Genomic DNA, 15,557 nt, shown 5'->3' with positions numbered 1-15,557 from the left:
GTAAATGTGCTAATAAATGTGTTTAAGCTTATGTCAAAATAACTCGTTAATTAAAGAAACATCACTTACTCATCATACTGATCTCTTCCTCTGGATCAGCTGCGCGTCGCGTTGTTCTTCATCTGAGGTGAATTCTGTGTTATTACTCTCAGCGCGTCTTCTTTTTTTCTGAAGGTAAATTCTGCTATTCCTCTCAGCGCGTCTTCTTCCAGAAACCAACAGTAGCCGAGATGAACTTGATGAAATGTCAAGCTTTGTTTACGATGATGTGGGCCCTAACATGCTGCGCTGCGCACGTGGCTATTTATAGAAGCACACAGTTCAGTTTTTATTGTGAGTGTGCTCAAATAAAAGTATACACTTAATGGTTTATAATGATGTATAACACTTATTTGTGTGACCAAAATCGACAGAGTATTTTTAGTGTCTTTCGCACTGATCTTAAAAAACTTGAGCTGATCAAGCCGGTGTGATCGTCGACCCCAGGGGGTTAAACACCTGATCATACATATAAACGAGTCTACATTCTTGGAGTATAATTTTTGGCGCAAGTCCCTGACTTGTGAAATACTCGAGCAATATAGAAGAATCGAAACCTGAAGAATTGTGTGCAATAAACGTAAAATTCTCAAATTTTGGATGCCTGAAATGTTTGACCATTCGGTCCACACAGTCAACCCCATCCGCTGTAAACTGTTCGCCAGACTGTGTTATGGCACACACATAGTTAGCTACGTGTCACTATACTCACTATACTCATCTGGTCTGATAGGTTGAATATAACAACTATGCTGATCTTCACCTACCAGAACATCGCCACAGTGTACGCAGTGCGATGGAGGGCATTTGTGTGCTATTAGTTTATCTCCTGACCACTTTGCTCTATATTGCCTGGAACACCTGTCGCAGTATTTTACGAGGTCGCAAGGTGATCTCACACCTTTGGTTGTTTATGCATCTCGTAGCAAAAAGTGATTGACAATATCTCAACCCGTGATAACAGAACTCACAAACATACGAGTATCCTAAGAACACTTTCAGTTTTTTCATCTGACAATTGTCATGTAAATCAGCTTGACTCCTTTTACTGCTCATTTTGAATTTAGTTTTTTATTTTTTTTTTAATTAGAAATACAGATCTCTCTCTCTATCTTAAAGACAAGTGTATACACCATGAAAAGACACCACTCCACCACTCATAATGACCATATAATCAAAAATACAATCAATAAAGAGTAATAAGACAATTTCTGTAAGAAATAAAACCAATAATAAGAATCAATGTCAATAACAAAGCAAATAAAACAATGATTTTCTATAAGAATTAAACACAGCAATAATCAGTCAATAACAAAATGCAAAAACACATAAACATCACCACCAGTACTTTTCTCACATAGAACATTACAATCTATTCCTCATAACATCATTGTATAGCTCTGCTATCATTCTTTGCATAACTGACAGTCTTTCATTCATTAAACTTAAGGCGTTGACCACTAACCTCATTTCCCCCCTTTGTTGGTTAACTTCCTCCGGTAGGCCATCCATATTGTGTTGAAACTGACGAAATTCATTATACAGTTCCTCGTGGCAATTTCTCCAAAAGGCTGCAGCGTGGCCCAATGCCTCGTTGTGCTGTTGTTGACAAGTTATGATATTTCTTAAAATCGATAAAACATCAACTATGGCTGCCTCCACGATCTCTTCTATTTTCGTGATAGGATAACGGGGGTCCAACCAAGTCAAGAACCCTCTCAAAGTTACGATTAATACAACCCAGCATATCATAATCAAGTCTTCTATTTAAATCCTAATCACGAAACACTTCCTGTGAGATTTCATGGGGTAGATCTTCCCCTGCTTCTTCTGTCTCACAAAAACCTCACTTCATCCCACGCTTGTACTTGCAAGTCACTCTAGGCCGTTAATCCTGCTTCATCGTTGTCTTGTTCTGTAACAACAAAAACAAAAAAATAATAATCGTTTAGTAATTTATAAAAAGCAAACGTAAAATGTAATAATGAGATTTTCTGTTTTAATACATACCGTTATTCTCCAAAGTCCTGAAACGACTGGTACTAGGTGTGTCATCACACCCCGGATACCTCAACCGTTTCACACCTCGAACCCCGGTGTAAGGGCCTTAAATCGGTGCCGGGTCCGGAATTGGCGTATTACTCGACCCTGAACCCCTACCTCCAGGGCCGGTTTGTTGGTGTGGGCGGGTCATGTGACGTTGTCTGACGAGTGTTGTGATTCCGTGGTAACTACAACCTCTTATTATTTTTATACATTAAAAGACTTAATAGATAAAAGAGAAAAAAACATACAGATCTGGTCAAGAATCTGCAGCAAACCATCGTCAAATTCCAAATTGTCAAAAGTATCTAGAGACAACCACATTGTATTAAAGCAAACATTCACATTAAAATATATCCAAATAATTCAGATGAAAAACACACTTACCATCGTAATTATCAGCCATTGTTCCGTCGATTAATGATGTATACCAATGTTGCGGGGCAAGAAGATAGACTTTGCAGGTAATGAAGTTGTACAACTTTTTAATATTTAACTGATCACGGTTGTGTGGTGGGTGGATCCTAAAAAGGTATTTCAAAAAACACCACAACTGCGGTAGGGGTGAAGTTATTTAATCAGAGGTACAAATCTGATACGTAAATTTATCAGACATGGTTATAGGCTACACAGACAGTGAAAACCCTTTAGATGTTTTACAATCTTTTCACGGTACACTGATAGGGGTACCCCACCGCCACCGCCGTCGTATCTGGTTTTTATTACGACCCCCTGATGTTGCAGACACACTTTGATCTCGGTTAGATAAGTATGTATCTATGTATGTTTGAACACAGGTGGTGGGCTTTTAAGACCCCGAAAAATCAAAGATTGAATATCAATTTACACTCATGCTTTAACTAAGTACGTGTGTGCGTTTCAGATAATAATTACCACCCACAAGTCTTACGGTTGAAAATCATTTTTTTTTTTTTTCAGCCTCCAGATATTTTAACTAAGTGTGCACGTCTGTACTTGTGTTGAGGATTGAAAATTGAAGAGTGAATATAAAGAAATAACAAATGTAACTAATCGTACAAAATTCACTAAAATTAAACTAGAATTTTCCAACAGCATACACTGGTTTGTTAAAACAATCACCTTCATCTCTATTTAAGTTTGTTGTTATCGACTTCTCCTCAACCTTCTCTATCTAACCTCATCCTGAATCTCATCAGTTTGAAGTCGTATTCACCAGATCCATATTATAAACATTCCTGTTTTTCTTAGATAAAATATTTTCGTCCTCAACATTACCCACAAATCTCACCAGATGCCATGCAAATCCAGCTGTGTGTTGTAAAAAAAGTTCAATGCACATCCTATGACCTACTAAACTTTTTGGCAAAGTTCACAACACCAGTAGACCCAGCTGCGCTCACAGGTGTATACCATAAATGGTTGGAATAGATATCCTTTTGATCACTGAACATCTTAGAAAAAATATCTGTTGTGATCACTTTACCTGACACTGTTACATCCGCGCCAGGCTCCACCCTCACTACAACACAACGCTCACAATCACCCGAGTTCTGATCACCAGCACCTGACAGCTATCATCTCATCAATCAAGCACCACATAAAAGCACACACCACTCTGCATTCACTGTCCAAGCTTGACTATTCGAAGTGGACTCGCTATTCTCAGCATATTCCCTGTTATACTTACCTGTTGTGAACTTACCTGTGCTCTCCTTGTCAGCTCTTCGTTCTCCTCCAGATTCCCATCGTTCGTCTTCCTCGTGGTGTCCTGTGAGTTGTGGTGTGTGGTTGTGGTGTTCGTCATTGGCTTCGTCTCCCTTCGATCATCTGTGTGTACAACGGAAATAAGACTGGTTACAATCTCATTCTACGCTCTCAAACTCTATCAAGATTGTCTACTTACCTCTTCTTCTCACCCTGTCTGTTGAACTCATTACAATAAACTGTTATTGCGTTTACTTACCATCTGTGTCCCGTCCGCTTCATAACAGACACAGCCCCACAAAAGTTAAAAATGCCAAACCCCCTCAATTAGATTGTAAATTAGATGCAAACCATCTTTAGAGTTTTACAACATTGGCTGGTCTGATAAGCCATGCATCAGTAATTATATTTTTATGAGGGACAATAAATCAAAAGTTCACAATCAGTACCCTATTAACTCTCTCACCTTGCAGTTCGTATAAACTGTACAACGATTCTGAAAATCAGAAGAGTTCGCAGAATAGGTTTAGTTGTTTATTACAGCTCTTAAATTATCTTACACCTCATTAAAAACAAACATGCTCTCTTTGTTTAACAAGCAAACTATTTGCACATGGTTAAAGTTTGCATGATAATAATACTTAAATACATGTAAGTTAAAGCTGACAACACACTTACCTTTTGTTGGTTCACAGTTGTGAAGATCTTGGACAGATGTCGGCTCGGGAACAGCCGGGTTGGTGTCAGGCACATTCTGGAGCCCAGAGGGACCCGGCACAGGCTCAGGCTCTGGCTCTGGCTCCCGATCAGGCTGTTGTGGAGTATTAGACTCCACTCTTGTTCGCCTGCAACAGCAGAAAGGTTTTTTTATGGCCTTCCATGCTCTCTTAAAGAAAGCTTGGATCCTGCTCCTCCTGTTGCCTCATGCAGGAATTTCTTAATTGACGAAAACAAGGATGAAAGTATTAGAAACATGTCTGAACACAGATTAAACATCAAACGGTGTCTATCTAGTGCATGTTTACATGGAAAAACAATGAAAAACGACCACAACGTGTGAACGACCTCTTATGTCTGCAACAACTAAAGTATGTAATGCAAATAGTCTATAAATAACCTAATAATTTCACGACAATAAAATGTGGCTTATTTTGTAATGAGATCAAAGGATTTATTTTGTAAGTTCTGTTGTTTTTAATAATCTGACCTGTTGGGTTTTTCTCAGCCAAAGGCTGTGTACTCTTTGTGCCTGCTGCTTCTGCCTGTGCTGGAGTCCTTGTTGACTCGACAGGTTGTTCTGAGTCTGTATCGAGGCTTCACTCTTCATTGAACATCCCACTGAGAGAAGCTGATGGTATCCAGCCATGCAGCCGCTTCTGTCTCACCAGCACCGCCACCGCCCTTAGGCGCGGACAGAGATGATTTATCCATCGGGATGCCGAATGTGGACAAACTCTGTGCAAACTGGAGTTTTCAAATAGACTTATACACACTATGTGTTTTTGTCTACAGACTTTCGAAAGCTTAGTTTTTCTACCGCTCTGCAAACTCACCCAAGTGACAACCTTCAAAAACGATCCGATTCTCACTATCGCCAACTGTAAAAATGAGCATTCCATTAGGCGCTGATGAGGAGTGCAAACGTTCAAAAATGGAATGCAACAGAGCGGGAGTCTCATAGCGCATTTTTTTTTTAGATCCGAGTGTTTTTCCGTGTTGTTGTTGTTGTTTTTTACAGTGGTGAACATTAGCAGACGGACATTTATTAGAAATGTCAAAACTCTCATTTTGAATCTGAATACACTACCGCATTCTGCTCATCCAGTTTAATAAAGTACAGCTCTAGTACGATTATTCACAGTACTTACGCTTTACGTGAGTACACTGTATGTACATTTGGATATATTTCCATTGTTGCATAAGAAATGCATATCTTCATGGAGTTTGAAGTCCTAATTAAGTCTTATTATTATATATATATATATACATATATAATTTTATTTTATTTATTAATTTTTTTTAAATCTGGCTACGTTTTTAAAGGCATCAGTTTGATTTACTTTCTGTATCGTTGTCTTAGGATCTCCTCCCTTCTGGCGGATCCCTGTTCATTTTCTGTCTGTATTTCTATGTCCTCTCTCTTCCACTAATTTCTCTCCCTCAATTCTTGTTTTAACTCAATTTTCATGACACTTTATAACAGTAAGTTTTCTGCAGAACATCAGAAAATAGTTTAATTAATGTAATAATTTTTAGAACACTGAAAATTATCAAAAAATCTTATTTAATTATGAAAAATGCTTATTAAAGAGACCTTGTTCTGTGGTGTGACAGTACAGGCATCACACTGGAGGACATTTTCTGTCACACCATAGGACATTTCAGCCTTGTGTTGCAATAAACGACTTTGCTATTCTGAGCTAACGTAAGTGGTTAGCAAGACAGATTTGCATAATTGACCACGATTATGTAGCTTAAAATTCAGTTTTTAATTAAAAAAAATATAATTTAGGTGTGTCACACCCAAGGACAACAAAACGTAACACTTTTGTCATGGTTCCAGAAAGTTAAATATTTGAACAATTCTGAGACAAAAATTTACCAAGTGCACATGTCATGGGTTTGACGGGGCTTCAGTAACATGATCATGAATGGGATCCTTCAACTAATTAAAGTTTTCTATGGAATTGGCTGATTTAAAATCAGGATATGGAGTCACACCAGAGGACATTGTTTTTAGAGACAAAATGTATCAGGTTCCTTCGCTTTCAGAAATATATGGTAAAAAATGATTGACATTTACTAAAATAGACAATTGTACAATTATGCTGGAGGTATTTATTAACATTTTTATACTTTTCAATTTATAAAAGTTGTAATTTATTGAACCATGTATGAGACTGTCACACCAATTTTGATATTTGTCTCAAAAAAAAAAAAAAAAAAAAAAAAAAACAGCTTTTATAACAACAGTCCATGTAGGACAAAAAAAAATTCAATGATTTACTGCATTTTTAATCACGACAATATTAATTATATTTATTTTATCTTGTGGAACAGTGAAAATGCCATGTCACATCAACAGTCCATTTATATATTAATATGTAATATGGCTGAACTTGAAATAATGTTCCTAACAACTTAAATATCCAGCTGTCTGTCGCTGCATGTCGCCAGAGGCTGGCGACGAGGTTGCTAGTGGGCGTTCCCACTACTGGTTGCCTTGACAGCGAATCAGGTTTCTTGCCGCTAAATTCAAACATTTTGGAGGAAAAAGACTAAATATAATATAAATATAAATTAAATCTGTACATACAAACAAAAACAAATGATAAGCAGCGCCTACTTTTTTCCATTGAGTATGTTTAGCTATGGCTGAGAGAGGAGAATGATCACATGAACTCTACCGACTTCTTTCCTATTGGCTGTCGCTCCCGAAAGTCGCTCTTCATTTGCATAAAGTTGAGGGATTCTGAACTTTGTCGCGTCGCTGGACACGCCCCATCCGGTCGCCAACGGTCGCTGTAGCTCTCTGTCGCTGTTGTCGCCGGAAATCGCCAGCTCTCCATTGAAATGAATGGGATCGCGTCGCTTTGTCGCTGCGTGTCGCTTGTAGTGTGAACGGGGCTTTACTCTTACCTTTATGAGCAAAAATGATGGGATATTTTAAATAGTTTGCACTGAAAAAAATGCAAGTCATCGCGCTGGCGCCTCCATGTCCAAAAAAGTGAACAAAGAAAATATCATGATCATGTGTAATAAATCATAAATCATGATTATGCATCTTACACTGTAAAAAGTGAACCTGTGCAGTTGTTGCTTTAAGGAGGTATTTCTATCTGATACTACCTATAAAATGAGAGAATATTATTTAAACTGAAATCCATTACATTGACCCAACATACAACTTCCAATAATGCTCAGATCGAACACATTCAAAACATGCACACCTGCTCCATGATGATCAGTGAATGTTGGTTCAATGAGAAATTATGACTTGAAATGATTAGATATTTTAAGTTGCAGCAAAGTGAAAATCACAATGGACAGTGCTACTTTTCAGCAACTGTCACACTCACGCACACACAAGGGGATGGAAGAGACGAGAGATGAGTAGCAATACTATTCAACCATTTATTTAACAACGTCTTTAAAAAAGACAACAGCATCGAACAAGTAATGAGGCTCTTAACTGAGTGGTTTTGGCAGATGCAGTAGTCCCAAAGTCCAGTAGTTGAGCCACGCCACAGCATCGATGGAGAGAGCAACAAGGCTTGTGAACGGTAGACCAGACAATGTGACAATGGAAGAGAGTCCTGTTTTATAGGGCGTGGCTCAACGAGCAACAGGTGATAAGGATTAGAATTCGGGTGATTGTGAACGCGTGGGTGGAGCTACCGGGTGTGTGTCAGATGAGGGTGGCTGTGGTGAATGCCTGACACTACCCCCTCCTCCAGGGGCGGCTCCCGACGCCCTACACGACGTCGAGGGCGACCTCGACCGCGAGGGGCAGGCTGATCCGGATGGTCGCGATGGAAGTCAGTGAGCAAGGTAGGGTCTAGGATGTCGTCCCGTGCGACCCAGGATTGTTCCTCAGGGCCATACCCCTCCCAGTCGACGAGATATTCCAGCCGCCCCCCCCGACGCCGTGAGCCCAGGATCTCGTGGACGGTGTATACGGAAGGTGGTTCCAAGATCTCCGGAGGAGGGGGCTCCACTTCAGCTCCCGGTGGTTCTGTGACAGAGGGATGATAAGGTTTTAGAAGGGAGACGTGAAAAGTAGGATGAATGCGATACCTGGGAGGGAGCTGAAGTTGGAACGTGACTTCGTTGATGCGTCTCAGGATCTGGAACGGACCAATGTAGCGGGGACTCAGCTTACGACAGGGTTGACGGAGGCGGAGATCCCGTGGACAGCCACACCATGTCCCCTGGGTGGAATTCGGGGCAGGTCTCCGTCGGACGTCCGCAAAGCGTTTATGTTGTTGTACCGCCCGCTGCAGATGGATATGAGCTGAGTCCCACACTCTCTCGCTCTCTCGAAACCAGTGGTCTACCGCTGGAACATTAGAGGGTTCCTCCGTCCAGGGAAACAGGGGTGGCTGGTACCCGAGTACGCACTGAAATGGTGTTAAGCCGGTGGTATCTTGGCGCAAGGAGTTCTGTGCGTACTCGGCCCACGGGAGGAACCGGTTCCAGCAGTGTTGGTCCTTGTGACAGTATGCCCGGAGGTAACGTCCGAGTTCCTGGATCTTTCTCTCTGTCTGGCCGTTGGTCTGTGGGTGATATCCAGAAGACAGGTTAACTGAGACACCAAGTAATTTGAAAAAGGCTTTCCATATGTGCGAGATGAATTGAGGTCCCCGGTCCGACACGATCTCCTCGGGCAAGCCGAAGTGGCGGAAGAGCTGTTGGAATAGGGTCTCGGCAGTCTCCATCGCCGTAGGTAAACCCTTCAGGGGGAAAAACTTGCACATTTTAGAGAACCTATCCACCATGACCAGAATGCAAGTGTTACCTTCGGCTGCCGGGAGATCGGTCACGAAGTCCACTCCTATGTGGGACCAGGGCCTCTGTGGTATGGGTAGTGGAACCAGTTTGCCTGTAGGAAGTTGACGGGGTGAAGTAGACATGGCACAGACAGAGCAACTCTGGACGTACCTGATGGTATCCCGGCGCATACTGGGCCACCAGTAACGAGACTGGACGAGCGAGAGGGTCCGTTGGCTGCCAGGGTGTCCAGAGCCCGGAGACCGATGAGCTGTGTCCAGAAGGGTTTGACGTAGGGCGAGAGGAACGTAGATCTTGCCTTCTGGACATTCCGGCGGAGCAGCTTCCTGGAGAGTGGCGTTACGGATGTCCTCGTCTATCTCCCAGACAATGGGACTGATGATGAGGTTGGAGGGCACTATGGACTCTGGTTCAACGGATTGTTCGGGGGAATGAAGTCGGGATAGAGCGTCCGCTGAGATGTTCTTGGAACCAGGTCTATAGGTGATCTTATAGTTGAACCGTGTGAAAAACAGAGCCCATCTGGCTTGACGAGGATTGAGTCTTTTGGCCTCACGGATGTATTGGAGATTTTTATGGTCAGTGATGATGGTGAAAGGATGGTTTGAGCCCTCCAACCAGTGACGCCACTCCAGCTCTCTATTTCCCACGTCGTAATTCTGCTCCGCCGGAGACAGCTTTCGGGAATAGAAGGCACAGGGATGGAGGAGTGGAGGCTCACCAACCGCTTGGGAAAGTACCGCACCGACTCCGGTGGTGGACGCGTCGACCTCGACCGTGAAGGGAAGTTCCGGATCTGGATGGTGTAGAAGGGGTGCGGTACTGAAAATCTTCTTTAGATGGAGAAAGGCTTCGTGGGCAGAGGAGTTCCAGCTGATGGATCTTGGTTTACCCCTCAGGAGGGAGGTTAACGGCGCCGTGATGGTACTGTAATCCTTTATAAATCTTCTGTAGAAGTTAGCAAATCCTAGGAAGCGCTGGAGTTCTTTGACGGTGAGGGGTTGAGGCCAGTCCTGGATGGCGGATACTTTCCCCTGGTCCATTTGCACGCCCTCGGCCGATATGATGTAACCCAGGAAGTGTACTGATGGACGGTGGAACTCACATTTCTCCAGTTTGAGGTACAGACGGAACTCTCTGAGCTTGTGGAGGACCTGCTGGACGTGGTGGCGATGTTCGGCCATGTTCCGGGAGTAAATCAGGATGTCGTCGATGTAGACAATAACGAACCGGTGAAGGAACTCCCGGAACACCTCGTTCATAAACGTTTGGAAGACGGAAGGGCTGATGGAGAGGCCGTACAGCATGACCCTATATTCATAGTGGCCGGTAGGTGTTACAAATGCCGTCTTCCATTCGTCTCCCGCACGGATACGAACGAGGTTGTACGCACTCCACAGGTCCAGCTTCGTGAAGACTTGGGCTCCACGAAGCTCTTCGAGGGCGGCTGGGACCAGAGGGAGCGGATAGGGTTGCTGGATGACTTGGGAGTTGAGCTGACGGTAATCGATGCAAGGCTGTAACCCCCCATCCTTCTTGCCCACGAAGAAGAAGCTGGAAGCGGCTGGTGAGGTTGAGGGTTGGATGAATCCCTGAGCGAGGGCCTCCGAGATGTATTCCTCCATCGCCTGGCGCTCCGGGATGGACAGAGGATAAACTCGCCCCTTGGGGAGCTGGGCCCCTGGCAGCAAATCGATGGCACAATCCCATGGCCGATGTGGTGGTAACTGGGTGGCTGCTTGTTTGCTGAACACATCCTGGAATGCCATGTACTCAGCTGGGACCTCCGGAGCAGAGTCCTGATCCGGACTCTCAATCCGAGTCGAAGAGAGGAAGAGGTGATCGGCAGAAGGTCGGGGTATCTTGACCAAGCAGTGTTGATTACAGTAGTCACTCCAGTGCAGGATGTCACATGGGTCCCAGCTGAGTTCTGGATGGTGTTGCTGCAGCCATGGACGTCCCAGGATGATGCTGGCGGTGGAATCCTCCAGTACCAGAAATCTGATGTCCTCCGAGTGAAACAGACCAATTTGCAGAGTGATGATGGGTGATGAATGTCGTATTTTCCCACGCCCCAGTGGTTTTCCTTGGATAGTTTTTACAGTTAGCACGTGACGATGGGGTAGAGGAGTCAGTTGTAGTTGCTGCAGACATTCCTGAGAGATGAAGTTGCCTGAGGAGCCGGAGTCAACCAGCGCAGAAACAGATAGCGAAACATTAGAAGTATGCAACGTCACGGGTAGTAATGTGAGAGAAGATATTTCCACCTCTGTAAAGAGGGTACTCACCACGGGGCGTGGGGGTCTGATGGGGCATTGACGGAGGAGATGACCAGGTTGTCCACAGTATAAGCATAATCCATTTGCGATCCTGCGGTTCCGTTCGGTGCGTGATAGACGAGTGGAGTCGATTTGCATGGGTTCTGGTACTGGATGACAAGCAGCCACCGAGGCAGGCTGAGGAGCGGTAATGGGTGGCTGGCAGGCGGCTAGGTTCTGGGCAACCTTGGTGGTTCGTTGTAGAAAGGCCTCTAATCCAATGCTGTCGTCATATAGCGCCATAGCCGCTCGAAGATCGGGATTGAGGCCTTGTCTATAGGCTCCAAGCAGCGCTTTCTCATTCCATCCACTAGCCGCCGCCAGCGTACGGAAGTGCAGAGTGTAGTGGTTCACCGAGGAAGTGCCCTGCTGTAGCCGGAAGAGTTGATCCGATGTAGCGAGTTCTCCTGTTGTAGTACTAAAAACTTTGGCAAAATGATTTGTAAACTGTTCGTATGAATGGATGATAGGATTGTCAGCATTCCAGATAGCTTTAGCCCACTGCAGGGCCTTACCGGTCAGGAGGGAGATGAGAAACGCCACCTTTGTGTCCTCGGATGTAAACTGTAGTGGTTGCATTTTGATGAAGAGATCCACTTGAAGCAGAAACCCGCTACACTCAGCCGCCTCTCCCGCAAAGGTTGCGGGCATGGCCATGGGAGATCCTGAGACGGAAGGCGGCGTCGATGGATGTTGAAATGCCGCCTTCAAGGCATTTACCAACTCGGAGAACGGGTTAGTAATGGCGGGTGTTTCGGTGCTCATGCTATGTATTTCTTGTTGTCGGTCTGGTCTTCTGTCACACTCACGCACACACAAGGGGATGGAAGAGACGAGAGATGAGTAGCAATACTATTCAACCATTTATTTAACAACGTCTTTAAAAAAGACAACAGCATCGAACAAGTAATGAGGCTCTTAACTGAGTGGTTTTGGCAGATGTAGTAGTCCCAAAGTCCAGTAGTTGAGCCACGCCACAGCATCGATGGAGAGAGCAACAAGGCTTGTGAACGGTAGACCAGACAATGTGACAATGGCAGAGAGTCCTGTTTTATAGAGCGTGGCTCAACGAGCAACAGGTGATAAGGATTAGAATTCGGGTGATTGTGAACGCGTGGGTGGAGCTACCGGGTGTGTGTCAGATGAGGGTGGCTGTGGTGAATGCCTGACAGCAACACTGTAAAAATAATAAATAAATACATTTTTCTCTGATTGCTGCAACTGCGTATTTCTTAGGCACATTTGTTATTGCAACAGTTGTGAGAGAAACTCTGATCAGATCTTGATTACTTATTGACCTATGCAGCACCTGTGCACGCAATGGGAAGTTTTGGAAATTGTTCTGTGTAGATCATCAGTCTGTTGAAGCTGTTTGGCTGTTGCTCTGAGTCGTCAGTCTGTGATGGCCTGATGTGGTGTATGGTCTTTGTTGTTTCTCTGGCTCCTCTCAGTCTGGCTTTTCTGTCAGTGTTTTGCATTTCAGGATGTTCTCTTCATCCTCAGGAAATGCCAGGAAAAGTGAAAGATTGACCTTTTCCTGCTTTAAGTCAGCCTTTCCCCATGCAGAAGTGTGCACTCCTCTTTCCGGAGGGGGGTTGAAAGTCTATCAGCTCCTCCATCTTCTTTTCTTTGCAGCCTTGTTTTTGGCTCTTCACCACATAGTTAGACAGACTCCAGTTCATTGTTTCCTTTTTTCCCAGGCACTGTTGCAGAAGCCATCTGAAATTCTAACACTCAGAGACCGCATTAATCAAATTGAACCTTAGTTAAACTTGTGTCTGAGCAATTAGCTCTTTATATAAATTTCACTTTTCAGCCAAATCTTTCAATGGTCCTATCATATAAAAACATTCATCTGGTTAAAAACAGCAGTTCCCTTATTCTATTTTAGTAAAGCAAGTTCTTCGCTGCAGAAAAATAGCAAGCAGTTTTTACTTTGCAAAATGCAAAAACAAAAGAATCCTTTCTACAGCAGCATGACATGCCTACATTAACATAAAGACTTCCATCCTAATTTTCTTTTAAATTCACGTAGATTGTTCAGAATAATCTAGTGATGGTGAATGAATTTTCCTAGCCTACATATATTTAATCCCAAAGTTACATTCCTACTGAAAATGTCTATGGCTTAAGTATCAACATTTTTATTAATTTTTTTATAAATTTTTTATTAATTTTATTAATTTTTTTATTAATCTCTGAAACTAAAACTGTCTCCCAGGGATAACGAGATACAAATTTTAGATGTCTTCAGACATAATATATAAAGTTTTAAGCATGTGCAACCTTATTCATTCAACTATTAAGATAAATCATTAAATAATAAATGTATAACCTATTTTTATTGATCTCTTGCTACAAAAATCTTCAAAGTTCATATCTTGTATCACATTTATAACAAAGTTCATACAAATCACTTTATTATTTAGAGCTCTGCACATTCACTCCTCTCCGGTGTAACACTAGCTGCGTCCATTTCTGCGACCTGACCACACTCAAGTCATGGTCCAGGTGGGGCACGCTTCTCTGGTCCACCAGATACAGAGCTTATTTTCTCCTTCAACTACAATCACTCACATAGACATGGACATTGACACATACATTTACACAGACTACACTCACTACATTCTTCCTGAGTGACCTGTCAGTTCTCCTCACTCTTTTACTGAAACTTTTCCTCAACACAGTAAAAAAGCAGTACTCCGCAGGATTTTTGCCTACCCGTGCAGCCCTCTGTAACTTCCTAACGCCAACAGAGCGGTATCCATAGGACTTACTTCCACTTTATCTGCTTTACCCTTTTACCTCTAGTTTACTTTACCTCTTACAAGTTTGTTCTCTGTCTTCACTGATACGCTTCTACAACCCTTGCAGGACTTAGTGCCTACTTCTCGTAGGACTTTTGCTTATAGGACTTTTGCTTATAGGACTTACCCGCGCTTCTCTTTTAACACTTTTATCATCTAACACTACTTTAAATATCAAAATCTGAATTCACTGTTCTCCTCAAGACCAACCCAACAGAAAATACAGATCAATGCATGCATTTAGTGCTTTTGGAATCAAAACCCCTTTTCCTTTTATTTTAAATCTTTATCCCATTCATTTTAGTTCTTTAAATATGGAGGAGCAACTTTGAGTGTCCAGCGAAATATAGGGTAGAACTATGAAACTATAATGGTAAAATCATTTGTACGATTCCTTTACATTTTAGTTAATAAAATCTTCCTCAAGTTATTTGGATATATTTTAATGTGAATGTTTGCTTTAATACAATGTGGTTGTCTCTAGATACTTTTGACAATTTGAAATTTGACGACGGTTTGCTGCAGATTCTTGACCAGATCTGTACGTTTTTTTTCTCTTTTATCTGTTAAGTAATTTCATGTATAATAATAATGATAGTAATAATAATAATAATATTATGTTATCATTTTATATTTCTAGCTGATGAAGTGCAACTAGTGGCATTTGGTGATGACGGTGGTGTTAATAACTGTGATGATGGTGGTGTTAATAACAGTACGCTATAGAGTTATTTATTTATTTTTATTTTATTTTTTCTAACTGTGTTAAAAGTTTCAATCCCTCATAAAGTGTTTTACAAAATTTAACAAGCGAGGGCAACGCTTTTAACGACCAAGTGGTAGTATTACCTGTAGAGGAGGCGTTGCTAGAGGTTGTAGTTACCACGGAATCACAACACTCGTCAGACAATGTCACACGACCCACCCACACCAACGAACCGGCCCCGGAGGTAGGGGTTCACACGGCAAGCATCAGGAGCGGTTCAGGGTCGAGTAATACGCCAATTCTGGACCCGGCACCGATTTAAGGCCCTTACACCGGGGTTCGTGGTGTGAAACAGTTGAGGTATCCGGGGTGTGATGACACACCTAGTACCAGTCATTTCAGGACTTTGGAGAATAACGGTATGTATTAAAACAAAAAATCTCATTA

The 15,557-nt window shown here is 42.7% G+C and overlaps 1 long non-coding RNA gene across 1 annotated transcript; it reads right to left on the bottom strand.

Moving 5' to 3' along the window:
• Positions 1-1,146: 1,146 nt before the first annotated feature.
• Positions 1,147-4,719, bottom strand: LOC127153907 (uncharacterized). Its single transcript, XR_007825369.1, has 3 exons — positions 4,447-4,719; positions 2,050-3,891; positions 1,147-1,954 (listed from the first exon to the last, which is right to left on the bottom strand). It is a non-coding gene; the product is annotated as an uncharacterized LOC127153907 (long non-coding RNA).
• Positions 4,720-15,557: the final 10,838 nt, after the last annotated feature.

Source organism: Labeo rohita, chromosome 22, assembly GCF_022985175.1.
Source record: "Labeo rohita strain BAU-BD-2019 chromosome 22, IGBB_LRoh.1.0, whole genome shotgun sequence".
Classification (NCBI taxonomy): Eukaryota; Metazoa; Chordata; class Actinopteri; order Cypriniformes; family Cyprinidae; genus Labeo; species Labeo rohita.
The sequence above is the reverse complement of the archived record's forward strand: the minus strand, read 5'-3'. Positions and strand labels throughout refer to the sequence as shown.